We start from the raw sequence: 15,656 nt of genomic DNA, 5'->3' as shown, positions 1-15,656 counted from the left end.
TGCAGGTTTTCGAAACATAAATAAAAGGCATTGCCGTTTACAATGCCAATATCTTAAACTCTTGCATATGCAAGACCTACCCCAGTACCCCTGCATCTGCATTCTCGTACTTCCCCGCGGTCGGTCGGTGTGGTGTCACCTTCGCAGTTGTTCACACGTGTGTGTGTGAAAGGAGACGTGTGGGAGGGGGTGACTTTCTAACATGCATGTCACCTTCTTTTCCACCTCGATTTGGCACAGATGGTAGGAACAAGCTGAGAAAGGAAAAATATGAGTCTGAGAGAAGCTGTGTTATTCTCAATTGTTCTCAAAGGCAATATTATGTACTGCTTTTAATATTGTTTATGGCATTTCTTTCAGAAATACTATACTGAGCAACACAGAAGGTAAATTGAGCACAAGTGTGATTCATTTGTTGTGCGTCTTTGGTCTTAATAATGCCCCCAAGCAGGAACACCCATTGAACACTGATGATTCACATTCTGAATAGAGTCTCATGACTGTGTGCAGTGTTCTTTCTTATTAAACTTTGGTGTTTTCCATAGCACCGGGATAACCTTTACAAGACTAACTATGTGCTTCAAAATATGACAATGGCTGCCACAGAATCCTCTGCCTACTTTGCCTTTAGCTGGATAATGTGCTACAGATTTTGGATTTCCTTGCCTCATTACTTTAGTCACCCATGCCACAAAAGTTGCCACCTTAATTGCTGCACACTTCCAGCAGCCATGACGACTTCTTAGGAAGGAAGGCACTACATAGTGACCTACTAAACATCAAACAGAGTTCATTAAATGCATGCTACCATACACGCCTCTAGACAGTAAAAAATCATAACAGCTAAAATGTAGAAAAGCTAAAGTGATGGGACAAGGCATGTAATATAGAGAATAAAATGCACTAAGGTTTTGAGCATTTCCAGGTCCAGAGTGATTGTCAGTAAAACTGCAGGGGGCAGCAAGTAACAAGGTGCAAAAACACCATGCCCCTTCAAAATACAATCAACAAATACTTTTTAGCAAAAGAAATATTAGTTTAAAAAATAAATTCAGCTTAGATAATTACTGCGCTGTTTGGTCGGCAATTTGTAAGAAAAGAGGGGAAATATCTTCTCCTCCCAATCTTCCTTCCTAGACAGGGTATTAATGAGAAACTAATGCCCTTTGAGTGAGAAAAAGAATGTTAAATCTATTGCAACAATTAGCAACATTATTAATTACGCATTAACACTAACGTATATTTTAGTATAATTATATGTAGCAGGTGCACTTCCTGCCTTTCATGACATATATCTCCCACACGCAGCAGTTTCGGTGCCATAGCTATCTGTCGGGCAAGTGGGGAGGGGTGGCAGGAGCCATCTTGCACCCTGCTGCTTTGGATCATTTAGAATGGTGATGTCTTCTCGGTGGGCTGGCTGTGTGTTAGACTGCTGTTGCTTAGTATAACCCCCAGGTGCTAAACAGGCCAGCTGGTGAGGTGCTAATATTTATTGGATTGTTCTTGCTAAATGCCAGCCGACAAGACATTCCACCTAGGAGATACTGAAAGTACATAGAAATGTCCCAACAATGCCTGCCGGACCGAACTAGGATGTTAACAATCATATTCGCCAGAGGAAACAATTTGAAAGTGTACGACTACCTCTAAAAAAAGTGTGCGAGCGACCAGGGAAACCGGATAAGGGAAAATGGCAGAAAAACACTAGTATGGCATGGGGAGAACGGAGGAGCGCTGACTAAAGAGGGGGGACACGCTGGTGACTGGAGGCAGAGAGGCCCACGAAGGAGGGGGAAAAGGAACAAAAAGTCATAGAGTGAAAGAAAAGTAAAGGAGAGGGAGTAAGCCGACCAAAAACAAAAGAAACAAGTAACGGCCCTGCCCATTTCTCCGCCAAGTTTGAAACCTACCACAGGCTACTCCGTATATGAATTTGTTTAATTCCTTACCTGAAGCGCTAGCTGCAATAAGGGGAAGCTTGGCCCTACACTGGCTGTAAAGCCTGGCCCCACACTGGCTGCAAAACCACTTTGCCGCGATCACTGCTGCCTCTGATTAAAAGCAGGAAGTACCAAGAGAAGCCAGAAACGAAAGTTAAATCTTTCACAGTGGGGTGCACAAATAACTGGTTAGGTTCTCGTCTTTCATTTAAAGACACGAAACACAATAATAAAGCGACAGAACTGTGTGGAACTTACTTAACATTTACTGGGGGCGGTACTTGATTTTCGGTGTGAGAAAAGGATTTCATCTCGGCGTCTCTAGATTGATTTAGTGTACTTTTCGGATCACTGATCTCATGCAGACGTCTCAGTTTCCAAGTTCTATGAGCGAGTAAACTAATTCAGTCAATGTGTTGTTGTGTACTATTTGCTCTCCGTTTGGAATGGAGTACTTACTACCTGCCCTTCGGCTGCCTTCGAAAAATAATCTCCACCAGGCGGGATCAGATAGAAACAGCAGATATCTTTTCCTGGGTGTGTTATGAATTATTACAGGATTCAATGGAATAACAAATTCGACACAGGCTATAAATTACTTGACACTTGTCTAATACAGCAGTGGGTCATTACTGTATAAAAAGAGACTGGCAATAAAACGTGGTTAATACAGAGAATAAAACATGAAACTAATGAAAATTAAATTGATTTCCCGTCCCGAGACCAGTGGTTGAAGTTTTTAAAACAAGTGGCACTGAAAGCGATCTCTTTCGCAATCGCTATTGTAAAAAAAACAACAAGCCCGCGAGTGGTGCATGCGCGTGCGCCTCAGCGAAACATGTTTTTTCAATTATCGTGCCCGTGTCTGGGCACGATAATTGAAAGCACATGACGGCCGGTGCTTGTAACAGACACCAATAGGCCGTGGGCGGAGCAATGCGTCTGCCTTTGGCCTATTGCGTGCTCTGTTTGTGAAATACATGCACGCACAAGCCAATCCCGTAGCACAAGAGAAAAAGCACACGCATGAGCGTGTGCCATTTCTAAGTACATTTTGAAACCCCCTACAAAAGGGCTCATGCTGCGCGAGCAGTGTTGCGCACTGCAATGCACTGCAACGCAGGCACGAGCCCTAAAAATGTATACCTTTCTAGGCTGATGGCAACTCGTTTTTGAGTGACTGAATAAAGGGGTTAGGTTGCTTGTGGGTGTCCTGCATTGCTGCATTTCACTGTCTGTAGCAAGGCCCTGTTGACTGACTTCTAAAAACTTGCTTTTTGACAGCTCTTTAGTGCATGGTTTTGGTATTTCTCAGCACTGTGAAGAACAGATGTCGGTTCTCTACTTCAGCAGTCTGCCCTTCCCCATTAAGAACCACTTAATCGTTTTGCCACATAAATATGGAAAGAATGGCTTTCGTGGCCCAAGTGTCTGTACTCTGAAACAGGATCCCAATAGCAATGTCATAAGACAAGTCTACTTTCATTTTCCCTTCTTTAAGAAGGGTCTGAAGAGGAGAACGACAGTAATAATCGGTTGACTTTGAGGGATAGAAGAAAACATCCCTCAGCGACTTTGAATCTGTCGAAAGAAGAAACCCAACCTGGATTGACCTGAGGTCCAAGAGATTGATCAGTCAAGCTTAAACCTAAGATTTCTGGCAGCCTTGGCAGTGGTGGGCACAAGACCCTACACTGCAGCCAGAATGCTGGTCTTAAAGGGCCCTCCCTGCCAAGAATGACTACCACTTTCTTTTAAGTTCCCTTTAAGCCAGTGACTACCAATCCAAACCCAGAAATTACCATATAATGGTTAAAAGAGCTAGCCTAGACACCTGTGGCCTCAGGAATCATATGGACATTTAAGCCATCACTTGTGTACACGCCAATGCGAATCCATGTTTTTTGTTGCAGATTTATATAGCGCAAACTCTACACGAAGGTATTGAAGCGCTTTACATGAGCATCAGTTATGTTACACAAGGACACATTCATTTTTTGGTAGGCACGGGGAGATTGAGTGATTTGCCCAGAATCCCAGGATGTGGAGTCTACCCCGAGGCTCGAACCTTGGTTTCCCAGCTTCAAAGTTGGCAGTTTTCCATAAGACCACATCCTCTCCCCATGTGATTGGAAGAGGGCAGCTAAGGTTCAACAGAGATGATTCTACCAGTGATGATGAGGCCACAAAATGTTGCAGAGCTGCATTTCATCCAATGAAAGCTCTTCCATACGCTCCTCCATCACAGTGATACTAGAACTGACAGGCTGTGCGTGTGGAGAACCAGCGCTTTACAAAAGTCTATTAAAAAAAGACTAAAAAAGAAAGCTTTGTAAAAAACAACTCATTTTAAACTTTTGATTTCAGTCAGATTATTTATAGACATCAGAGAAATATTTCATGTAGAGGAATTAACTAATTGGAAATAGTTCAAAGAGATCAAGATATTGATGATGTCCTTGATATATTTATGAGTGTTTTATCTCATTTTTTATAATATGTATTAATCCTCTTCCCTTCCCCAATGTTTCTTCTTCCTCCACTCTCTTCTCTTATTTCTTGCCTGCAACTCTTATTACGACATCAATTCTTGCTTTGGTGTGTTTGTTTTTAAAAATAGCAGGTCAAGGTGTCCTTTCAAGAGAGGTGGAGTCTGGGTAAGTGTCACACCCATACCATCGCCAGTGACACCTAAACCGTGTCACACGTGAGGGTATCCAGGCGCACACTTCAGGGTGCTCTCCCCATCGAACCTTTTCCTGAAGAGGAGAAGTGAAAGGGCAGAGAAGGAAAGGGGGGCGTAGGGTGGACCGCAGATGCCTTCTCTTTTACCTTGAAGAGTGGCCATGGTTACTGGTAGTGTAACAATGATGACTTTGGAAGGTGACAAATTAGCCAGGGACATTTCCATATTAGCCAACTGTAAGATGCGTCTTCATTAAATTACAGGAGGCTGAAGTGGCAGTGACAGTCTCTTTATTAAGCTCAAAGTATCAGAGACCCCATCCAACGCTCAGGACTGGCAACTGTCTTCTGACTAGATGCTCAGCTCTCCATAGCAACATAAGAGGTCCACATTACACACAATATTGAAGAACAATACATGCACATGTAAGTTCATGTAAGACACTACATTACCCATATGGTTAGGGCTGAAACTCTTGTAAATGTTGGATAAAAATAGTTCTTATTAATAAGAAGTCCTTAAAATAAGAGAAACCTAAAACAGGAAGGACATTAACAGCCTAGTCACCTATATAGATGGAGGCAGCATCGTCCTTTCGAATGGCCATACCTTCCTAATTAGCCGAGAGTAACAGTCAATAGGATGGGACAGACACATGCGGAACACAATGGGACCCCCAAACGGAAGAAAAGGCCATCTCAGCTCCCTGTTATTCATTATACTTCCAGAATGTCACATAAATATAGTTCTATTGCAACTGAAGATGGTTGTCAATATTTGCTGAACACAGCGATTTTCTAAGGTAAAATATATTTTTATGGGTTCTTTCACAGTATCAGACTAAAGAACAAGTGAGAAAATATAGTTAAGGTGTGGATATAAGTTAAGAGACAGCTGGGCCCATGCTCCCCCCTCCCCCAAGTAACCTTGCTGAAGCATAGAAGGTGCATGAGCAATAAAGATGTCTTTACATTTTGTTTTTATCTTGTCACATTTGCTGTGTGTTCAAAGACACAGGTCAAATGTCAGGCTATGTTTTTTGTAAAATTGATGCTTATTACTTTTTTTTAATGGATATTGGAGTTCACTTTTTTCTTTGACTGCAAAGTGAAAGGATTTTGTAATCAATTCTTTTCAAACACACAACAAAATTTAAATACCTGTAAATGAACTGCACACGTGTTCAAAGTATATCAGCCACTTTACTGCTGAAAGGGTGTGGTTCATTTGCTATGCTTGTTCTTAGTGTGACGCAGGAATTTTTCACAATCCCTGTGACTTCAGTGATCTAACATTGTTGGCAGCAGCCCCACTCTGAAAATTGTTCCAGCATCACTCCCTGGGCCTGTGACCAGGTTGTGCAGGATTGCGTGTAAGGGGGAGAAGGCTGAGGGATGTGTTACTTTTCCCCGCCTCAGACATATCCTATCAAGGGGGCTGGATAACAGGGCAGCCATTTTGGAATGGTAAAGGTTATTCCGGGAATGCAGCACTGTTTCAGAGTTCTGACAGGGTGCCTGGTAATTCAAAAAGGAGGTTCCCTCAACTAAAACAAATAAATCAGCATGCAGGGAATACCTTGGTTTGTAGAAATCGTTATTCAAGTAAGGCACTTTTCATATAAAAAAAAATTATTTTGAGCAGTAAATTCAATATTCGCCTAGTTATTTTAAATGGAGTAGATGAAGGGATCTGCCCAGAATCATGAGTATCACACTAATATTTTTGGGGTGTATTGTCATCTATGGACTAGAACCAGAATTGGAAGATGTGTTTCTTGGTAAAAAGAGCTTAGGGAGAGAACCCCTATGTGAAACTACACACCCTCCATCAGGCAAGAGAGCTGACAGAGTCCAGATGTGACATGAAAATGAGAACAGAGTAGGACTGCAAAAATGTATTTATTTTATTTGGCAAATAAATATAGAACATGCTTTTAGAAAAATACAACTACGTGAGGCTCATGAGTACGAACAGAAGTGTAAGTCAGCTTTTGGGATGGGCATGTGTGGAGAAATGATGGTGAAGGGTGACTCATAAATGCAATTAAGAGTTAAGGAAAAGTAAATTATGTGAGACCATGCAAGGCCTCCAGGTGCAGCAAACTCAACTGGACTTGTGTTTTTTTAACCTGTGACTTGTTTATACATCAATGTAAGCTTGTCCCTATACACTTATGTGTGCAGGCAAGTAGTTTATCATGGTTTCTCATGACCAGTGAAAACATTTTACTTACAAAAACACTGTGCTCAATTTACTGGACATTTCATTATATGTCGCAGGACAATGTGCATGTGTAGTCATCTCTCGCACTGGAAAATTGCTGCGCACAGCTCGCCCTCAGCATCGGTGTGTGAGCCTGGGGCATAATAACGCTCTGTGGCTACACTTTCAGGCCCAATGGAGACCATTAGAGGCAGCTAATCAGTGACTAAGGCCTGAGGCTGTGGATAGGCTGAGTTGGTGCTACCATAAGGTCACTCACTGCAGGCAGCTGCCTTAATGCAATCACCACTAATGACCAGAGGAGGTCGCCAGAGCGCAACGAAAAGAAATAATCTCTGAAATGCCTTGTTGTTAGTAGAAAGGAAATGCCCCAGTGGGGAAATCTTGCTTTGTAGTTGGAGTGAAAGCAAATATTAATTTATGGGGATGGAGCTAACATCTTTATAATAGTCGAAATATGGGTATACCCCAGGGATTATAATTATGCGAGGATAAAGCGGAGTTGCAAACTAATAAAGGTTGAGTGGAAAAGATAGCCCTATAAAGTTATGTTATGGGGTGAAGACAGTGCTTAATTTGAGCGGCGGGTTGCAGGTGGGGTCCACAGGCACTCCTTTATAGGGACCGGCACTTCTTATTCCTTAACAGACTTTGATTCAGAGGTAAGGGAAAAAGCAGGGGTAAAAAACCCTGCATGAGTCAGAGGCAGGGAATGTCTGATGGTGGATTAAAAAGGCACGAGGTGGGATCTGGACGACACAGTCTTGTATTCAACACCATGGCCTGCAAGAGCGCCGGTCGTGGGTTTCTGAGCAAGACATTGGGCCTCGGCACTTACTTTTTTACATATCAAGCACTTGGTGAAAACCCTCGATGACGCTATCATCCAGGGTTTGATGCTCTTGACACCTATTGATGGACATGGGACTAATCCGTGGTGTGAATATGTTTACCGACGATAAAGGAACGCAGTCTACACATATAGCCGAAATGAGCTGTGGCCGGTTCATCGTACTGAAGACTACTACAAACCACAGGCTATCAAACGACCATCGACCACTCACAATCACAAATGATGAGACAATAAACAGGAGCAAGCAGGACCCATAAACATGTATATCAATCTCACTGACAAAGGATTGCCTTCGTGAATGTCTGTTCACTCTATCTTCTTCTGCTGACATTAGGGTTAGGTAAGGTATGGTTTTATTGTTTTTAGTTATATAAAGCCATAACAATGTAGCAAAAACATACGAACAGTTAAATCAAAGCGAAGTCAGGTGATGTCTCGGTTATCCTGGTTATCCATACATCTATCAATTTTAGTACATCATAAAATGACTTCTCCTTTACATCTTCAAAATCAATTCTAAAAATCCTAATATATAAAATGGCTGGCCAATAACCATGGTACTCGTTAAATAGCAGGGGGCGAGGGGGATCCTGTCAGATCTTGGGGGAAACAGGCCAGTGAGTAAGATCCAGACTTCAATCAATTTGATTGATACACGAACTCCTGAGGCTTGAGCCGGGAGTAGGGAAAGCGCGATACACTCTGTTACACGCAGCTATCACCGCTATTCAAGGATCGAGGTGACTGTATTACCTCATTAGACTGTATTGTTTTAACTTGTTACAGCATATTTGCACATTTGCACAATTTGCACAATCCCTTTTAAGACTGATTTTAATAGCGTACAGTCGTCTCTCTCACCTTCCCGACGCTGCCCAGACCCGAACAGGCATTCTCCTGTGGAGCGGGTTCCCCTGGGTAGTGTCGGCCATTTTGGAGGTTGAGATTTGGTTGGCGGTCTAGTCTTTGATAGACGCCTACTTTAGGGGCACTGGCGAGACCGCGCAGCGGACGCGCCACTGGCGTGCAAAAGGCGCGCCTAAGGCAAGCCTGTCTGCGCCCGTCCGCGCCCGGGTCGCGCTCAGCGCCCAAATCCCTGGCCAGTCGCACTCAGGTATGCACAAACGAATTCACTACGCTAGAGCAACAACTTTGCTGGAATTAAATGCTAACTGTACACGCCTGTCGGCCGAGACTGGCTATTGTCTGCCCCTTGGCTCCTGCCCCAATTGTCAAATGCCATTTCCACCAGTTTGTTCTGAACCCATCAAAGCCATGATGGAGGATGGACTCTCTGCTAGAGGGGCGATGGAGAACTTTGGCTGTATTCTTTTAAATGCCAGATCGCTGGTGAAACACAGCACAGAATGTGCTCATCTACTGATGGATCTAGACATCAAAATGGGGTTTATTACAGAAACCTGGACGGACGAGGCATCTGGTCCAGACCTAGTTAAAGCTACCCCCCTTGGTTTTCATTGTGAGGTTCTTAACAGACCTAACAAGAGGGGTGGCGGCCTGGCCATCCTCTATCATAGCTCGATTCAGGGAACTTTTAAAGCGCTTACCTTACCTGCTTGTGAGGCACTCGCGTTTAACCTGAGGATAACAAGCCATTTTTCTTTTAAAGGCATCCTCATTTATAGACCCCCTGACGCCAAATCCTCTTTTTTTTCCCACGGTAGGAACCCTTTTAGAGGATGTCCTGCTGGGGAATTCACACACTATTCTAGGGGATTTTAATTTTTATCTTGAGCACGCAGACGACCCGGACACAGCACGCCTCCTAAATCTTATGGAAACAGCAGAACTTTTACAACACGTAACGGGTCGCTCGCATCTGGCTGGACACACCCTAGATGTTTTTTTTTTCCAACATTCCGGAACAATCTTTTTCAGCTCTGTTACCTCTTGCTTGGTCAGACCATGCGGGAGTTCGGTTTAATCTTACCCCTACACCCCACATGGCTAACGGGCGGTATCAAACAGAGCGGAAAGAAGTCAGAGCTTGGAACAGGGTGGAAGCTGAGACCCTATCTAGGGCACTTACTACTTCTTTCACACCTAATACGGAGGAGGCTGCCTCGTCCTACACGAAATGGCTTATGCAGGCCTGTTTAGACCTTGCACCACCCAAACAAGCCGTATTTAAAAGATTGGTGCCCTCAGCCCCCTGGTATTCGAGGGAATTAAAACTGCAAAAATGTATATGCAAGAGATTGGAACGAAACTGGAGGAAGGACTACACGGATAAGGAAAAATTGATATATCTGGCAAGTATGGCCACATATAAACACATGATACGTGTTGCTAAACAGAAGTTTTACGCCGCTCAGATATCAGCGGCCAAAAACTCAACGAAAGAGCTTTTTCTCGCCATTACTAATTTATCCTTAGTCAAACCTGCCTCGGTATTACCGAATCATTAATAGAGGGAGGTATTTCAAGGGTGCACCCCTGAAATGTGCATGTGTGTACATGTGGCGCACATACATGCCCTAAGGGCATGGATGCTTGCCACATGGCACATTAAGAAAAGCAAAAAAGTGCTTTTTGTAAGGAAATCGCTACTTACCACCAACTTGAAGTTGGTGGTAAATAGCGATTCCTTAAGGCTGAGGTGCACTGTTTTCAGTGCTTCCTACATTGCACTTAAGGAATCGGTATTACCGATTCCTTGAATGCAAGAGCAATAAGGAATCGGTATTTACCGATTCCTTATTTACCGGTTCCTTACCTACATCGCACATGGCTTAATACCGATCGGTAACGCTGAAATTTACCGAATTTCGCCGGTATTTAGCCACCTACTTCTGGCCCCAAATTTCCACATCTGCAGACAGTGTGTTTTGACTGCACTTTCCGAAAATGGAAGGACCTGCCATAAAGGCTGAGACATGAGGCCGCCTTACAAGCTTTTCACACAGTGCTAAAAATATGCATTTTTAAGCTCTGATGCCCATTGTGAGTGCCCTGAGACCCCCCAAACAGTTGCATTTAGACCCAAATCTCCAATCCTGCAATGCACATTTATCTGCCCCATCCCTCGATCCTGCAGGCACCAGATTCCCAATCAAGAGAAACATAATGGAACGCGTCTTCCTCATTAGAGGCGGCTTATGGTGATTGCTTCGCACCATTCAAAAGCACAAAAGAAAAAGATTCAGTGATAAATATATGAGAAGTATGGAAGCGAGCTCCCTTTTCATTGTCATCTGCCTTCCCGTGAATGCAACATGACATCTCCAAGGCTATCACGCGCCATCTCGTGCCGCATTTGCATATCAGTGACAGTGAAAGAAGTTGAGCCCCTTGCTCGTGTTTGCTTCATTTAACATCCAAAATCACATTAGAGCAGATCAAACGTCCTGTCATTTCTCGGAAAAAACACGCCTTGTGTTCTCTCTGGCATCAGAAAGGGATACGGAAATGAGAGATAGCAAGCCCCCTGGAATTTGGCAATTCTATGACCGTATTGTTTTCCACATAAATATGAATTTATTGCACGTGCCACATAAGCCTCCATCTGCAGTATCATTTTCAGATTCCAACAACATTCAAAATCACATTAGAGCAGGGCAAAAGTTCTGTCATTTTTCGCAAAAAACACGCCTTTCTGACATCAGAAAGTGATGCGGAAATGAGATAGCAAGGCCACTGGAATGAGGCAAGTCTCTGACGTAATGTTTTCCACATAATTATGGATTTTTTGCACGCTCCACAGAATCCACCATCTGCAGTATCATTTTCATATTCCAGCAAAAATGTTTTTTTTTTTTTATCTCAAACGGATCAAAAGTTACTGAAGAAAGGTGCAACGAACAGGGCCAAGCAGACCACTGCAAAGATTACCTGGTCACCTTTCAGTTGTTGGTTGATTTTTTTTGTGGTTGTTTAACTTGTAATAGTGAGGTGAATCTTTTGTCCTGAAAGTATTCATGTGTTGTAAATGACAACATAGTGCAATGAGCAATGGAGCGCCGAGACACCCCTGGGTAGTTGCGCGCTATAAAAATCGCAAAAACAAATGAAGCTGCCACATTTATGGTGCGTTCCTGTGCTCTCAATCTGGCCACGGATTGTATCTATGTATATAGTATTTCTAGAGCCACACCTAGCCAAGAAGCATTGGAGCTCTGTTCAAGGTGAAAGACAAGCATTAAGTCAACTATTTTTTATTTTTTATTTTACAGAGTTTTATATAGCACGAACTTGACCCGAATCTGGCATCAGAGCGCTTTACATAGCACCAGTTGCATTACATGAGGACATTCATCATTTTTTGTTAGGCACAGGGAGATTATGGGGCATATCAGCAACAACCGGCGATAATTATCGCTAAGCGCACTTAGCGCTAGGATAATTATCGCCGGCTAGCGTGGATTTTTATCGCTGAGATAGCGTGCTATTAGCAACGCTTATCTCAAAAGCGATAAAAATCCTCACGCTAGCTGCCTAACGTGAGATTATCGCTGGAAACCGAGCGATAATCTCACGCAATGGGGCGTTAGCTTGATGATAGGGACTCACAAACTTAGCCATGATATCCGCCCTCCATAGGATATCATGGCTAAGTCAGTCCTGAAGCAGGCGTAAGGAAAGTAGCGATAACAGGGGTTATCGCTACTTTTCTTGCCGCTATGCTTCATAGCGTGGGGCTTGATGATAGGAGAAATGTCGCTTAGCGACATTTCTCCTGTCATGTCAGGTCAGGGACGCCCACTTTGCCTCTCATTAGAGATGCAAAACTGGGCGTTAGGAATTCCTACGCTAACGCAAGTTTTCACGCATTAGCGTGAGCTTGCTAATTAGGCGATAAAATTATCGCCGCTTTTCGGCCGAAAATGGCCGCAAAAGCGGCGATAATTCTATCGCCTCGCTTTGCTGATATGCCCCTAAGTGATTTGCCCAGAATCACAGGATGTCCAGCATCATTGCCGAGACTCGAACCCAGTTCCCCAGATTCGAGGTTGACCGCCCTAGCCGTTAGGCCAACTCCTATTGTTCGGAGAGCTGGCTGGGTTGTGGACAGTTACTGCTTTGTGATGTAGTGTTCCTTGAAGAGGTGCGTCTTCAACTCTTTCCTGTAGCAGCGCTCGTGCGATGCTGATGAATATGGGGATGTGGTTCCAGAACCTGTGTGCACAGACGGAAAAGGACTGTTGCCTTGTTTTTTCTTTTTTTTCACTTCATTGTCTGCAGTCTGATGTTGTTCTGGCTGTGGGGGGTCGAGAACCACCAGAAATAGTGTTCTTGTCTGCTTGATAAGTGGCAGTGCTGGTCTTGTAAATGCTGCTGCTAATTTTGGAAAAGGAAAGCCAATGGAGACCCATCCAGACAGAGATGATGAGATCACATTTCATCAGTCCCTGGGTGGCCTGTGCTTTGGCATGTAGGATGCAATTAAAGGGTGCCAGTGTGGAGTCTGGGAGGCCAAGGTGTAGGGCATTACCATCATCCCCTTGCAAGATTACAAGAGCTTGATCAGTTCTGAAGTTATTTTCTGGAAGAAACAGATTAATTTTTTGAAGAGACAGCTGGAAAAAGGCCTTTTTAGCACGGTATATGAACCAAAGGGACAGATTTCTTAAGGGCTGCCATTGTCCTTGCATTACATATGCAACAAAAGGCAACACAAGCCCTTAAACAAGATTTATTATGCCACGTAGATCTGCACTGTTCTTTTTGCATTCGTGGTTCTATGTGGGACGGGTGTGCCCAGACGTGAGTCCAGTACTCGTCATGCCACTGGAGTCAAGTTATCCTGACTGATGAGGACTGGTACTAGGATGCTGGGTTCTGGTCCAGGGAGGACCTGGCCTGGCAGTTTGGGCTGGCCTGGTCCCATGGGGAGAAGGGTCAAGACTGATTTGAATATGGCTGAGTCCAAACTGGAATGGGGTGGTGAGCAAAAAAACATTGGATTTAGGCCCAGATCTCTGTACTGGGGGTGATCGTTTGTCATTGTTCAGTATTCAGTCCATCATTTGTTCTTTTTGCATTTGTCACACTAAGTGGGGAGGGTATGCCCAGACTTGGGTCTCATGCTTGCCATGTCAAGCTAACCTGGCTGATATGGGGTGATACCCCGAAACTGGTCCTAGGAGGCTTGGTTCCTGTCCAGGGAGGCCCTGGCCTGTCAGTTCGGGCTGGACTGTTTCCATGGGGAGCAGAGTCAAGACTGATTTGCATATGGCTGGGTCCAAATTGGAATGGTGAGGAAAAAGCTATGGATTTAGACCCAGATACCTGTGCCTGGGGTGAGTGTTTGACATTGTTCAGCATTCTGCCCATCATTTGTTATTTTTGCAGGTAGAGCTGCCAGGCATAGTAAATCTGAACAAGTTTCTGTCTTGCGTTACTTTGTACTGGGTAGGCGTTACATGGGTGTAGTTTGGGTGTTCCCACACATCCACCTATGGCTTTTGGCACAGTCCCAGATTTACTTAGAATAGTAAATCTGGGAATGCCTCAAAATGCAACGAATATGGTACATTGCAACACAATGTATTACATCAAGTGCTTTTACAACACGGTCGTTACAACCACCCTGTTGTTAGTACGCAATGCATTTTCATCGCAAGTCATTACAACAACTTGCACTAGGGGGTGAGCTGAACTTAGGAATAGTATTAATTACTATTCCTACTCCAGTTTGCGCAACAGTAGAGAAGGTGTTGGAATTCATTTCCAATACCTCAGCGCCCCCTAGTGCAAGTCGTTGTAATAACTTGCCATGTAAATGCATGGCATAATAACAACGTGGTCGTTTTAACGACCGCATCGTAATGGTACAGCGATGTAATGACAGCGTTGTAAACTCTGTTTCCCAAATGCAACGCCATCCCAGGTGAGGCGTAACGAGGAGCGGTATCTTTATTTCTCCTTGTAATTTTCGCTTTGTACGTATGTGGCATTCTGCAGTACATATAGAAAGAGGAAAATGCTACATGGGATTGATTTGGTGCAGGAACGTGCCCCTACCTGCACATTAAGCAATCCACCCTGTAACACAGGCACCCTTACACCATGGCGCCAGGGTACCTGTATTGGCATTTGGCTGCACTCAGTGGGTCAGCGCATGAGAGTGTGAATGCTTTTGAGAATCGTAGTGTGGAAGTTGGAGTGGGTGTATGAAAGGTTATATTAGGGTGTGAGTGGGTGCGCCAGTGATTCTGTGGATGATGTCATCAGTGCTGGCATTGACCATGTCATGAGTGATGTAATATGTGAGGTCATGAGCATTCAATTGCAGGGGCATGAGTTACAGTTAGCTCAGCTAACGATAACTCTTGAATTTCTCTGGTTTTGTATGAGTAAAATGTCAGCCTAACTATTAAGCTTGGGTATAGTGTGCCTAGTGGGGCTACGCGGAGCGCCACAGAGTTGATAACAAACTCCGCGGTGCTCCTCATAGCTCTGCTATGCCACCCGCCTCCCACCCGTCCTATAATAACAATTGCTAAAGTTTAAAAAAATAAGTTTAAAAGCACCTTACCTTATCTGCGGCATCCCCGGCTGGCCTCCTCCTCTCTTCATCGTGTTCGTGGCAAAGACTGAGAATGCGCGGGCAGCCGTGCATGCGCATTTCTCGCAAGAAATGCACATGTGCGGGCACCCGTGCATGCGCAGTTTTCACAGCGAACGAGATGAAGAGAGGAGAAGGCCAGCCGGAGATGCCACAGGTAAGGTGCTTTAAACTTATTTTTTTAAACTTCAGCAATTGTTATTATAGGGCGGGTGGGAGGCGGGGGCTGGCCAACTCTGCTCTGCCGCGGAGTGTGCGGGGTTTTGCCTACTCTGCGTTCTCCGTGGAACGCGGAGTAGGCAAAACTCTGCACACTGCGCGGGTGGAGCGGAGTTCTCCGCCCATGGTTACTAACTATTTATTTATTTATTTGAAGAGTTTTATATTGTGCTGACTAGACCCAGAGGTATCAGAGCGCTT

This window comes from Triturus cristatus, chromosome 5_2 (genome assembly GCF_964204655.1).
Source record: "Triturus cristatus chromosome 5_2, aTriCri1.1, whole genome shotgun sequence".
Lineage (NCBI taxonomy): Eukaryota > Metazoa > Chordata > Amphibia > Caudata > Salamandridae > Triturus > Triturus cristatus.
The sequence above is the reverse complement of the archived record's forward strand: the minus strand, read 5'-3'. Positions refer to the sequence as shown.